The sequence below is a fragment of the Loxodonta africana genome, unplaced genomic scaffold (genome assembly GCF_030014295.1).
Source record: "Loxodonta africana isolate mLoxAfr1 unplaced genomic scaffold, mLoxAfr1.hap2 scaffold_309, whole genome shotgun sequence".
Lineage (NCBI taxonomy): Eukaryota > Metazoa > Chordata > Mammalia > Proboscidea > Elephantidae > Loxodonta > Loxodonta africana.
The window spans coordinates 118,220-132,664 of record NW_026975028.1 but is presented as its reverse complement, the minus strand read 5'-3'; the positions used below and the strand labels follow the sequence as shown (position 1 = coordinate 132,664).

At 41.9% G+C, this 14,445-nt stretch overlaps 1 long non-coding RNA gene across 1 annotated transcript in view; it reads left to right on the top strand.

Annotated features, from left to right (window-relative positions):
* Positions 1–13,784, top strand: part of LOC135229464 (uncharacterized) — a 69,754-nt gene extending 55,970 nt beyond the window's left edge. The window contains exon 3 of the long non-coding RNA XR_010320162.1: positions 13,036–13,784. This is a non-coding gene — a long non-coding RNA (uncharacterized LOC135229464). The remainder of the gene's footprint in view (positions 1–13,035) is intronic.
* Positions 13,785–14,445: the final 661 nt, after the last annotated feature.

Sequence of the window (14,445 nt, the reverse complement as noted above, 5' to 3'; positions counted from 1 at the left end):
TGACATGCTACCTCCTGAAATGGTTGAACATCGACCCATGCTTTTGTGTGTGTGTGTGTCTGTGCAGTCACCCTGTGTATTCTTTCCATCTTATTTTGATGCTTCCTGTGTTGTTCAATATTTTGCCCGTACAATCCTTCACTATTGCATGTCGAGGCTTGGATTTTTTCTTCAGTTCCTTTAGCTTGAGAGATGCCAAGCATGTTCTTCCCTTTTGTTTTTCTAACGCCAAGTCTTTGCACATGTCATTATCATACTTTGTCTTCTCGAGCCGCCCTTTGAAATCTTCTCTTCAGCTCTTCTACTTCATCTTTTCTTTCATTTCCTTTAGCTACTTTACGTTCAAGAGCAAGTTTCAGAGTATCTCTGACATTCATATTGGTCTTTTCTTTCAGTATAAGGGCTGTATTTGAGGGTACCATCGTTTTTATAACTTGCAAGTATCCTCTGTCAGGGCAGTTATTGACTGTAGCTGCACACCACCTAGTTCTTCTGGTTTCAGGCTGATGGAGTCCCTGGTTTATGTGGCCATTAAAGGAAGACCTGTTATTCAAAAAATTATACTTAGAGCAAAATTTGTATATGTATAATTTAAAGCTTCTCCTTTAAAATTGCCTTTCCCTGAACAGAAAGCTCTCACCATGTCATTATGAGAAATACTCTTTCAGTGTGAGGCCGAAAGAGATGTCCATATTTGAGAGTCCGATGGTACAAATCTCAGTAGCCAAGACACAACCACATCAACTGTGTGTGTGGGTGGGTTGTATATGTCAACATAAGGGTCTGTATTTTTCTGAGTATGAAGGTAGGATTGGCGAGTTAAGGAAGAAAGAGATGGAAGCAGCTTGGGAGTGGAGTGCAAACTCCATGACAGAAGTTGTAGCAGAGGATCTCTCAAGAGGGTTTTAGAGGCCAGTTAGAAACCTAGGAAGCAAAAGGAAATAGGGCCAGTGGAGGGCAGCACTGGAGTAGTGGTGGGGGGCAGCAAAAATAATGGTAGTGGAGAGGGCAACAAAACTGCCCTGAAAGGAGTGGCAAATTAAAGATCCTAGACAAAATTCAGGTTAAGAAAAGTAGGAATGTAAAAAAATTCTATCCTACAGCTCTCCTTGCTGTAAGGGTTTCTTAGGCCCTTCGGGAGATGTGGGGAGAAGACATAGGAGGAGAAGGGGAGTTGCTGGATCTAGGGGAGGAGTCTGCAAGCCATCTTCTGCCCTCAATGATGTGGGCTCTGGGCTCCTTCAACTTCTCACTCCCAGAACCTCCTGAGATATTTTCTTAATTCTTCACATAGTACATTAATATCATGTCATTAGAAAATATAATAAGTACGCTTCTCTCTAACCACCCTTTGCCCCATCCTATACTCTCTGCCCTAGTTGTCCACTGGCTTCCTTCCTTTCCACCAGGTACAGATCTTAAACAGCAGAGTGCCTCGTCTGAATCTGTTCTGGAAAGCTCTCAAACTCCCAATGAATTCTGTAGCTTGATCCCTCACTTTTTCCTACATTTCTTGTTGATATAAGAATTTGGTTAATTGCCCACCAAATGACAGGAAATGCTTTCTCAGGACGCTCCTCCTTATGACCTTATCCATTCCCAATTCCTTCATCTTGTCCTATCATGGCTGTCTTTTCTGGTGGAAACCAGACCCTTTGTTCCGTAACACACATCAATCTGGGACAATTTTTCCTCTCACCCTTATCTAGAGTCTTAGAGAAAGGCCTCTTCCTTCTGTATCAGTGTTTCATCCTCTCTGGGTGAAGATGTCCAATCATAATGATGTTCTGAAGGATCTTTATCCCTTTTCCCAGTTCTTCATGATGCATGACCGTTTGGTGACTTGGGGACCCCGGTTTAGTCCAGAATTTCTGTGATAGAGTAGTTCCAGGTGCTCTCCCACAGGATCTCAGATCGACACCCTCTCCAAAAGAGTAGGTGAGATCAGCATGAACGGCATGGCTTCCATAACCCTGTGTGACATCATTCCTGACATTGCTCAGTTCCATGGGCCCACTTTGAATAGAAACACAGGAAAAAGAAAAATATGAAACAGTTCAAGTAGGAGCCTGAATACTGCCAGTCCCAGACTGGGAAAAGGGGGCTTGGATATAAAAAAGGAATTGCAACTTTTCTCTGCACTCCATGTCGTTACTATCCCTTGGTGGGGAGAGAGAGAGTACAGGGAATCGTTACAGTGTGACCAGGAGTTGATTTCTCCAAAACTTCTCATTTGACTCTCTTGGAATCGTGTCTCTCCAGCCCTGGTCATACAACGTCCACTCTGAACACCTCTCAGGTCTCCTTAGCCTCTGAGGCTTCACACAGGCTCTTCCCCGTGACTAGATTTTCTCTCCCATCCCATCTGATGGCCTACTCTCTGGTGAAGCATGGTGGTTAAGAGAACTGACCCCACTGGAACAGATTGGGCTTCTGAGCTCACCATAAAATGCTAAGACTCAGGAATTTGTGGTCAGCCAGAATGGGAGGTTTAGGAGTTGACTTGGGGAAAGTCCATGACCTGTGCATCTTCCAGGCTCTGCTTTCACTCTGGAGCCCATTTAGAAAAGGAGCTGGTAAATGGAGACAGCATTTGAGGAAGCAATTAAGAACATTGGGGTGGTGATGACTTCTCAGAGGAAAATAAATTTTCAACAGGGAAATGCTAGGGTCTACTCTTGTATGACTCCAAACTATAAATAGGGATGAGTGGTTGGAAAACAGTAGAACAAAAGATGATCTGCATCTGGTCACAAATGTACCAAATGCCTCAGTGGCTTCAGCCTGTCTCCTCAGACTTCTCTCTGGAGAAGACATGGGGCTTCCTGGACCCGGGCCTTTTGTCACCCCTTAACTATCCAATCATATTCTCAACTTGGTTCAGACATCAGGTCCCTAAATATCCTCCTGGTAGATTTGTTCACTTCTTGCTCCCTACTCCATTGTACCTGCAAAACCCTTTACCACAGCATAAAACACAATTGCATTTACTTTTTGTGGTTGATGTAAGAAATGTCTACACATTTATCTGCTGTCTGTGCCCATGCCTTCTATGAGACTCTGGAGAGCCTTTCATTAGCAGTAGGAGTCTTTCTCCATCCCTTAGTTGGGGCTGACATTATTGTTTTGGACATTGGGATGGTAGAAAACCTGATAAAATGAGAGAGTTGAAAGACTTTACATTGAGACTTCCCTTTTGTTGCTCTTAAACCCTGAGAACTCATGGGAACATCCTCAGGCCAGCCTGCTAGATGATGGAAGACCAATGGAGGGAGGATCTAGCGGTTTCACTGACTTGATGTTATGAACTGGCTCCCAGCTACCTGGAAGCAAATTGTAGACACATGAGGAAGCCGTGTTGTGAGCCACTGAGGCTGGCCCAGATCAGAAGAGCTCCAAACTGACAACTTGAAAAATTGTGAGCTGGTAAATTGTTGCTCTTTTAAGACACGACAATTTGGGGTCATTTGTTACACAGCAATACATGACTGATACAACTGTTAACTTGGCTGTTTCTCTCACCAGGCATTGAGGGAAATTCTCTGAGTCATTTCATCATCAAGAGCAACTGCCTTAGGGTCTCACATGTAGCTGTTATAGTGTAAATGTTTGCTGACTTCGTGGATGAATGAATAATATGAATTGTAAGTGAATCAGCACAAATTCATGTGTACAAGAAAACTTGATATTTCTTTAAATAAACTGAATTCCAACTCAGAGCTCTCGGCTTACAAAATTGGGGTAAAATTTTAACCTTACTTCTTTGCAGGGGTATATTTGGTGTTGGTTTATTTTCTAGGTACCCCGGGGTCTAAAGAAAGACCAAGGTTTGAAGATCTTTAACACACCCATCGCCTCAGCCTATGTGGGTGATCTCTCTAGAAGCATTGTCTCTGCTGCTTCCATTCTCAGATGGAGCATGAGAACCTTGGCAGGGCTGGGAACACCATAACGTGGTTTGTCTACTTGTGTGCCTGCATTACCCTTTGAGGTGCTGCCACCTAGCCCAGGGCATCATCAAGAAGCAGGCCTCACCCCTTCCCAATGTGTAGGTCTCTGCTGTCTGACTCCCACTCTTCCCTTGGTTTCCAGTTCACTCAGTGTGATTACTGCAATGAGCTGAGACTCTTCCAACAGACTCTTCAGAGTCTCGAAGTTTCAGGGCTTTAACTCTGTAAGTCCAGTTACCTCTTGAAATGAGGTAGGGAAGGTTGAAAAACATAGGAAGATTTTATTTTGAATTTAATGTTTCAATAAAATTTCTTGCCATGCATTTTCAAATGGTTCTGCCTAACAATTCCCTCTGTTCTCTTACAAGATGCAGGACGATGAGGAGGGAATGTTTGTTGTGTCATAATCTCCAGAAGGATGCAAAGTGCCATGGGGTCCATTCCCCCCGATGCTCACACTTGAGCACCACACCCACATGGAATCTCTGCAAGTGTTACTGAGTCCCTCACACATCCACAGTGAACAACTTTCAGATTCTCATAAGCAGGAATTATTTGTGCCCTAAGACGAGGAACTCCTTGGAGACCCTACTGTGTCCTACAGGGTCGCTGTGAGTCGGAATCGACTGCATGGCATCGGGTTTTGTTTTTGTTTTTTGGGGGGTTGGTTGATGTCAGCTGCAGGATAGTGTTTAAAAAAATGTCGACAGCGTAGCAGGTAAAACCAACAAAATGAAACTGAAATGAAATGTCTTTTTTCACACTTACTGACCTCACAGTTCCTTCAAAGTGTTTACTTTCCACTGGGTTCAGAGGCAAGAGGGAACTCTTCATGAGAGAGACACAGCTTGGGACACCTCCAAAATTATACATCTCCCTCCTGATGTTAGGTAACATTACATACTGTTTGGCTGGTTTATCATCTGAGTGCTCCACAAAAATAGAAGGCCCATGCAGGCAGGACCTTGTCTGCTGTGTTGGTCAGAGTATCCTAGTTCCTGGCACCTAAGAAGCTTCCAAATATGATATGTCTGATTGAATGAGTGGGTGGGTTTTTATAAAAGCCATGGAAGTGCTCTGTTTATGTAGTTACAATAGTGAAAACAGGCATAAGGAAATGGAGACTGGTTATGTATAATTAGAAATGGAGACTAGTTATGTATAATGAGAACAGAACTTGTTCATGAAGAGATAAAAAAATAAGATGTATTAATAGAATGTACCCCCTTCACTTTGGCTGGAGAGAGATATGGTAAAATGGGTTGTTTTCGCCTACTGATTTATGGATTGTATATATTTCATTGAAATGTTAGTCTTTCGGGAATCACAAATATTTCTATTGAGATATAATTCACCGGCCATAACATTGCCTTTTATAATGTGCACAATTGTGTGGTTGCTAGTATATGGACAGAGTTGTGCAACAATCACCACTGTCTAGCTTCAGGATATTTTCAGTACCCTGTAAATAAACGCCCTACATATTAGTAGTCATCTCATTACTCCTTTCCTCCAAGACATAGCAACTGCTAATCTACTTTCTGTCTGTGTTGGTTTGTCTGTTCTGGGTATTTCATGTAAATGGAATCATGCACCATGCGGTCATTTCTGTTTGGCTTCTTTCACTTAGCATAACGTTCTCAAGGTTTGTCCATATAGTGCCATGTATTAGTACCTGATGCCTTTTAATGGCTGAGTAATATTCCATTTTACGAGTATACCACAGTTTATCAATTCATGACTTTTGGATTCTCTCCACATTTTGGCTATTTATAAATAATTCTGCTATGAAAATTCTTTTGTAAGTTATAATGTGAACGTGCTTCAGTTGTCCTGGATGCATACCTAGGAGTGGAATGCTATGTTTCATGCTAACTCTATGTTTAACTTTCTGAGCAAGCACCTAACTGTTTTCCAAAGCGATTGGATCATGTTACATGTCCACCAGCAATGTATGAGGGTTCCAGTTTCTCCACATCCTCACCACTTGTGTTGTCCATCCTGTTGATTTGAGCCATCTCAGTGGTTTTGAAATAATAGTGCGTTTTGGTTTTGATTCGCATTTCCCTAATGACTAATGAGGTTGAGCTTCTTATCATGTGATTATTGACCATTTCTATATCTTCTTTGGAGAAATGTCTATTCAAATCCTTAGCCTACGAATTTTTCTTCAGATTTTTGCCTGTATTTTTGCTTTCTTCATATAGTTTTTCATATGCCAAACATCTATATCTGTATCTTACCAGTTTTAGCCTTCACAGCTTTGGGATTTTTAGATAATCTTTGTTTTTTACCAACAAAAAGCAAAACAAAATCTCTCATAGTTTCTTCTGAAATTTGTATGGTGACGTATTTTACTTTTAAATATGCGATCCTTTTGGAATTTCATTTCCTGTAAGCTATGAGAAAAAGGATGAAAATATTTTTACAGGTGATCTAAATGATTACCAAATTGCTGCAAGCACTCCTTTTTGCCTTTTTGCATAAGCCATATCTTAACTGCATTTTCCCATATTCCATGTAGAAAAGCATTTTTACAGAAGGAGGCCCGCCATTCCCAGCCATTTCATATTAAGGTTTTGCTTTGCTGCAATAGAAATCCCTTCTATACCTCCTCTACACACCTGTTCTCATAGCCAATAAAAATTTTGTGTGAGTAGGACTCCTGTGAATTTATAAGATGAGGTTGAATTTTATAACTGGTTCCATGTGGTGCAGCCCAGCAGAAGGACAGACAGAAGCAGTAGCTCCAGAGGGAGCAGAAGCTATAAGAACATGAGCCTCCAGAGATTTGCTGCTGCATTTCACAGAAAGCTCTAGACTTTTCTTTATAAGTTTATCATTATATATGGCCATCACCTTAGAACAGACGAGAATAGTGCTTTTTAAGTGAGACATTCAGGACAGGACTGGAGAAAAATATAGAAGAAAATCCTAATTAAAAAAAAAAAAAAACCCAGAATTCTAGGTTGACAGAGACTGGAGAAACCCTGAGAATATGACCCCCAGACATCCTTTTAGCTCAATAAAGAAGTCACTCCTGAGGTTCACCCTTAACCAAAGATTAGACAGGCCCATAAAACAAAATGAGACTCCAGGGGCATACCAGCCCAGGAAGAAGGACTAGAAGGCAGGAGAGGACAGGAAAGCTGGTAATAGGGGACCCAAGGTCAAGAAGAGAGAGTGTTGACATGTCTTAGAGTTGGTAACCAATGTCATAAAACAATATATGTCCTAACTGTTTAAGGAGAAGCTACTTTGCTCTGTAAACCTTCATCTAAAGAACAATTAAAAACAAAAGTTAGGCATTCAGAAGGAGGGTGTTCATTCCTTAGCAGATGGTTAGACTTATGTGTTCTGGTGAACATATGTACCCATTTCTATTGGGTATGTATCTAGAAGTAGAATTGCTGGGTCATAGAATATGTGGATGTTCACAGCTTTAGTAGATATGGCCAAAGCATTTTTAAAGTGGTTGTACCAAATTGCACTTTCACTAGCAGTAGATTAGAATTCCAGTTGCTCCGTGTTCTACCAAATAGTTGGTATTTCCATTTTTTTTTTTTTATTTTAGCCATTCTGGTGTGCAGGGTTAGGATCACATTGTGAGCTTTTATTAGAATTCCTCTGATAACTGATGTAGTCCCTTTCCATATGTATGTTGGCCATACAGAAATCTTTTAGAGAGCGCTCAAGTATTTACTTGTCTATTGAATTGTTTTTTTTCTTTATGAATCATCCTTTGCATATTTTAGAACCAAGTTTGTAGTAGGATGTATGTATTGCAAATAACTTCTGCTTCCACATGAATTCTCCCTTGTAGCTTGTCATGAACTTTCAAATTAAAAAGCATGCCTTTTACAAAAACAGGCAAATGTATAGAGACGAAAGTTTATAGGGGTTCCCAGGGACAGGAGGGAGGGAATAAAGGGGTGTTATTGCATATTTTTTTTTTATTGCATATGGAAACTGAGTTTCTGTTTACAATTATGGAAAAATCACACTGATTAAGGGTAGGGTTGCACAGCCTATTAATGTAATTCCTGTCAATAGTGTGTACACCTTTATAACTCGTTCACTTGGCAAAGGTTGTGTGTTATATTTACATCAACAACAAAAATGTGTAGCTGCTGAGGCAAAATGATAGTACTGAATTGATGAGATGTTTTCTTTTTTTATTCTTTTATTATACTCTTTTCTATTTTCTCATTTGTTTTTGTAAGAAGTTACTGTTAAAATCAAAGATAATAAAACGTTTGCATGATGAAAGTGGATAGCAATGTCTGTTCCACCCATTGTGTCCCTCTGAAGTTTAAGTGAGGAACTACATGCCACTAGCAGTCGCCCAGCCTTACTTAGCACTCAGGAAATATTCATTTCTCCCACTCCTCTGGCTCACGGTCTTCTCCCCGTCTTTATTTCCTCTTTTCCGTTTCCAACTGGTTGCATGTGACCACCAGGCTTCCTGACTCCATCATTCTGCTTTCCATACCAATGTTATTGTAACCTTGGGATCTTGGGCAGTGGTGAAAGTTACACACTGTCCCTGCCATTAGGAAGGGGACAAGCCAGTGCAGGTGGGAGAGGCAGTGGGAAATTCGGCCTAGAGAAAGGACAGACCACCTTCCAGGAACCACACTGACCTTCAGAGAGCTTTATTGGCTGTGGTTCACCTGGCCAGCTTGTAGGCGTCAGGGTGCCCTAGCGCTCGGTGTTTAGTCCTCTCTCTGTGTTGACACCCTCTCTCTGAGATGCCTCAGTGAGTCCACAGCCATCGGTCTGTAGCTGAGAATGTGAGATTCACACCTCCAGCCATTTCAACTCCTCTTGGGTCCAGACTTATACTCAAATATCAGCTTAAATCTCTGTATCGGCCTCTTCATGTATAAAATGTGCATTATAATGGTACATTCCTCACAGGGCTATCAAGCAGAACAAATATCTTAGGAAAGGAGAAGCCCTTACAAGAATCCTGGCACCAGTGCATGTACTCAGTAAGTGTTAGCTGTTAGTATTATTACCTGACATCTCCATGTGGGTATCTAACAGCTATGCCATGTTATCAAGGCCACGAAACAATTCTGGTCCCAACTCCATTCCCCACACTTATCAATGGATTTCCCAAGGCTTCAGTGATGGGAGTCTGTGTGTTTTTCCACACAATGGACATGGGTACAAAAGGTTGGTCAGGGTCTTCATAATAAGTTGCTCCAAAGTTCATATGAGTGACCATTGAGACAAGTTACAAACAACTAATGCAGAAAAAAAAATAGAACCATTCTCAACTGCTCATACTAGTATTCTCAGTCCAGAGTATCTGGTGAGGGCACTATTATGGACTGAATTGTGTAACCCCAAAAGATATGTTGAAATCCTAACCACTGTACCAGTAAATGTGACCTGATTTGGATATAAGGGATTTTAAAATTATATTGACGAGGCCATACCAGTGTAGGTTGGGTCCTAAACCTAGTCCCTTCTGAGTTATACAAAGAGCAGAATAGACACAGACACACTCAGTGGCAGAGGAAGACAGACAACGGAGCAGATGCATCTACAAGACCAGGAACACAAAGGGTGGCTGGAAGCTTTTAGAAGCTGAAGTAGACGTGAGCCGTGCCCTGAATTCAGACAGGTAGCCTCCTGAACTGTGAGAAAATGAATTTCTGTTCTTTAAAGCCACCCAACTGTCATTTTTTTTTTCTTACAGCAGCACTAGGTAACTAACACACATACCTGTGCTTATAAATCCAGCCCAGTGTAAAATAGTGCTCTCCCCTCCGTGGTCTAGCCCACCTGAATCCTGCTGTTTCCCTGTCAGTGTCCTCTGCTTTCACTGAGAGCTATGACAGAGTTGCCTTGATGCTGCTGCATAGACATTCACTTTATTTTTTACTTTGTATTTATAAAAAAAAAAAATTTATGATTAACTAATATTAATTCTAATATTTTCTATGGTTCTTAAATTTTTCTGTGGAGCCATTCCTGTAATCTATGAATAATAAGAGTTATATGTTTTTCTTTTTGTACTCCCGTGTTAAATATTTAATAGAAATAATGAGAGAAAACATCTTTATTTTATTTCTAATTAATTTTAAAGAGAATGTCCCACATTTCACCAGGAATTATCATGCGAGTTGTAGTTTTCCATATTCGGGAACTCCTTTTCTGATCCATGTTTGCTCAGAGTTCTTATGTCTCAGTGTGTTTGGATTTTATCACTGCTTTTTCACCATCTCTTGAGGTGAACCTATGTCTTTTCTTCTTTAACCTACACATGTGGTGAATTAAATTATTAAATCTTTAACGTTCACTCAAGCTTGTATGCTGACAATAACCCCCCTTGATGCTCGCATATTACGTGCTTTATACTTTGCTGGATTTCTTTGCCAGCATTTTATGTAGGTTTTTGCATCTCAGTTGCTTAGTGTGCTTGTCCTGTAACTCTTCTTATACCTTCCTTTTCTAATTTGGTATCAATATTAAAGTAGCCTTAGGGAACAAGTTGGGGAGCATCTCATAGCTTTCTCTTCTTTATTGACTGTGTACAAGGTTGAAATGATCTGTTTTTTGCATGTTTGCTGGAACCTGCCTAAAAGTGATCTACCAAACCCAAAACCAGTTGGCCATCGAGTTGATTCCATCTTTGTAGGGAGATCTCGAACTACTGACCCATTTTGTGTAGTGATTAAAGGCCTCTTCTGATGCTACTTTACTTAGACAAATTTCCACTGCATGTTTTAGGCTGTTAGGATTTCATCTTTAAATATTATGTGGTTATCACTGTTTTCCACCTCATCCAGGTCAATTAATCCCAGATTTTCCATTTTCCTGAAGTGAGAGTGTGTATCTACTCCTGGTACCAATTCCCTTATCTAAGACTTATTTGCAAAGAAAGATACAACCCAGCCTCCTTGAGTCCATAATGTGAGGTTACAGTCTCATATTATGTGATTTTTTTGTAGTTGTTTTTTTGTTTTGTTATTTTTTTCTTTTATGTATTCTGTAATTGTTCTTTTTCTTAAATTTTTTTATTTTCCTTTTTTTTTCTTTTTTCATTTCACACCTATCTAGCAGTTTTAAGAAACCTGGTGGAGTAGTGGTTAAAAGCTACAGCTGCTAACTAAAAGGTTGGCAGTTCAAGTCCACCGGGCGCTCCTTGGAAACCCTATAGGGCAGTTCTACTCTGCCCTTTATGGTCCCTATGAGTTGGAATGGATTAGATGACAACAAGTTATTGGTTCTAGTGGTTTTAAGGTTGTGCATTTCAGGTTCAGGTCTATAATCTAGCTGAGAACCAACTTCGGGTTCAGTGTGGTGAGGTGCCCAGTTGCACCTGTGCATCAAGAGAAGGCGCCTCAAGAGCTAGAGGAGGGGGCAGCAGGGATGCTCAGAGAGGGGCACCCGGGGGAGGCGCGAGGTCCCGGGCAGCTCTACCACAAGCTGGCGGGGAGCAGGAAAGAGCTGGCTTCAGGAGCCTTTTGTGACAGTCCCAGCCCACCCAGCCCCATCTGGACCTCAGACTCAGCAGGCTGGCAGGTCCCAATAGAATTAGGGGAAGCCTAAGGCCATAGAGGGCGAGATCCAGGGTATATACCTAAGCCTTATCATAGTGCTTATGATGGGACAGGAGGGCAGAGGAGGCATATGGGGACTTGGGTCCAGACAGTGGACACAGAAGGGTGGGAACTTCTGGTTAGCGTCAGGATCCGAATGTGGAGGCCTTCGAGATGCACTTCCCGGAGGAGAAGGTGAAGCCACAGAGGCCATACTGCCTGGCACCCACCTCTGTCCCCCTCCCAGGGCCCCAGACTGGACTCACCGCCTGTGCTGCCCTAGGAGAGCTCCCCAAGTGTGGTACTCTTATTTTGAGGAGCAAGAGAGCCAGCCCTGGTCTAGGCTAGGGAATTTATTTCCTCTGCTCTCATTATGGCTGTGAGCGGACTCTTGTCTGCACAGACTAAAGACGAATTATCAAAATGAGCTCAAGACTCCAGATTTGACTTAGATATCACAAATTAAAACAGAGAAATAGAACTTTAGCAATAAGTGCCTGCCTGGAGCCCAAGTTGCATTAAAAAAAAAAAACCTGAACAAGACCCCAGAGAGAGTGAGTGATAAGAGGCTCCTTCTTTTGCCACCCTGTGGTCCCAAGCTTTCTCTTTTCCCACCTCCCAAGACTGTATCAACTGCTCTGAGATTTTTGAATAAAGATCCCAGGAATATCACTGCTCCCACCCCATGAGGATTTCCCCAGTGCTGGGTTAGACTAAGACAGAATCCTCCTGAGGCTTCCGGGGCCTGTGTACTGGTTCAGAGCCAGTTCATTTTTCCTGCAATTGGGCATGACCCCAGGACATGACCCTGAGAGTGCTGACACTTGCAGAAGCCAATGACCCTTTCACTGAGTTTCTCTCTGTCTTGGTGTCAGGATCAGTCAGGACAGCTTGTCACCTCAGGACTGTTTCTGTTGAAGGACACCTAAGCAGCACTATGGGTTTGTCCCTCACACCCTGCAAAGCTGCCTCCTCTGAGCGGGGCGAGGAGCTACTGAAACACTGAAATCATTGAAACTAGCAGAAGCCACAGCCCATGGTACTGGGAGAAAAATGGGAGGGAGAGAGAGGTGAAAAGGTATAAAGGCCCAGCTGTGAAGGTGACCAGCGGCCAGGATGTCCTGAAGCTGCAAAGCTGACCGAAGCTGAATGGCCTCAAACCTGCTGCTCCTGAGCCCATCTTTTATTTCAATGGAAAAAGTCTTTCGCTGCTCTTATGCGACTGGGCTGGAAGGGCCTTTGACTTATAACATGAAGCAGCCTCCAGAGCCTCTTGGGGCAAGTGATGGTCAAGGAGGCTCTGCCCAATCCCATCCTGCCCTTCCCACTTGTCAGAGGACCAGGAATTTCAGTCTTCCAGCTCCTGGGCTGATCTAGTGACTTGTAACAGGATTTCACTGGACCTCCAAACTTTGAAAGATGGGAAATACTGCCTGGGTCCTCGTCTCATTACAGAACTTACATACAGGATAAGAAGAGGAGTTGGGAATTGACACCTGACATCTTAGCAAAGGTCTCTGTTTGTTTAGGAGGGAAGAGGTAAAAAAGAAGGCAGTGTCTACTACGTCCTTTGCCATGTGTGTCAGGAAATCCTCACAAAGAGCCTCTCAGGTAAGGAGTGATGGGAAATGCCTTGGTTTACTCTTAAACTTTGCCCTTGAGGCATTTTCTTTATGGGGGCATGTAAAATGTTGTCCATTCAAGGAAACACTGTAATTCTTATGTAGACTTTGTTTGTTGACAAGGATTTATTGCCATAGCAAGGGTTCTGGAAATGGGTTTAATATGCTGTGGGATTGCTTTTGGAAGTTTGGAAAAGGCAACGGCCCACATTCTATGAAATCGAAATACCAGACCTACTGTGTCAGGTGTTGGAAGAGGGAATAAAAGCCTCCAATATGTGGGCATGTCTGAGTTAGTCTTCTATAAGACCATTTCTTGGAGGTCCTGAAGGACACCCATTTCATTAAAAGAATAAGGAATGTAGAGCTGAGGGGAGCACCAGCAACATGGAGCTTACCAATATGTACCTTTGCAGGGGGTCCCTGGACGCCGCAAACAGTTAAGTGTTCTATACTAGCTGAAAGTTTGGTGGTTTGAACCTACTCAAAAGCACCTCAGAAGACAGTCCTGACGATCTGCTTTTAAAGGATCACAGCCTTGAAAACCCTATTGAACACTTCTACTATGCCCACATGGGGTGGTCATGAGTCAGAAATGACTTGATGACAGCTAACAAGAACAATTCTCTATAGGCTCAGGTTTTAGTGGAGGCTGGGCTGCCTAGTAGCAATGTAAATCATGGTATCCCAGCTGAACAGAGGCCAGGTGGGAGTACTTAACTGTCAGAAACAAGTTGTGTGTAGATTACCATAAAGGTCAGTAGCTCAGAGTATTAGTTATCTATTGGTGCATAACAAAATATCCCCAAACTTATCAGGTGTGAGATAAATGGAAAAATATTAAACCCATTCTGATAAATTTGGAACTAGACAAAAATTTTGGTATTACTCAACATAGTTTTTAGGTGAAGGAATGAACTAGAAAATTTAAATAACTAGTACAAGTATTAAAAGATATTTAAAATAATGATGATATAATTACATACCTGCATAAAAGACAAATGCATCAAAATCAATGGTTTCTCTCCAGTATAGAATAAGGGTCTAAAATTGGCAAGGGTGGGAAGGGCAGACCGTTCTCTTTCCCCTACTACTTGACTGTACCACACTGTGTCCAAAACTGTAAAATATTTAGCAAAACATTGTTTTAACCAGAGCAGCAAAGGACCTCTATGAGGGAAGACAATGTATTAAAGTACATAAAATGAAACCTGAATATATGCAAAAATATGCCATATTTTCAAATGGAACATCTTGTCAATTAAATGGAGGTCCCTAAAACTAATATATAAGTGGAATGCATTTCTAGCCAGAATA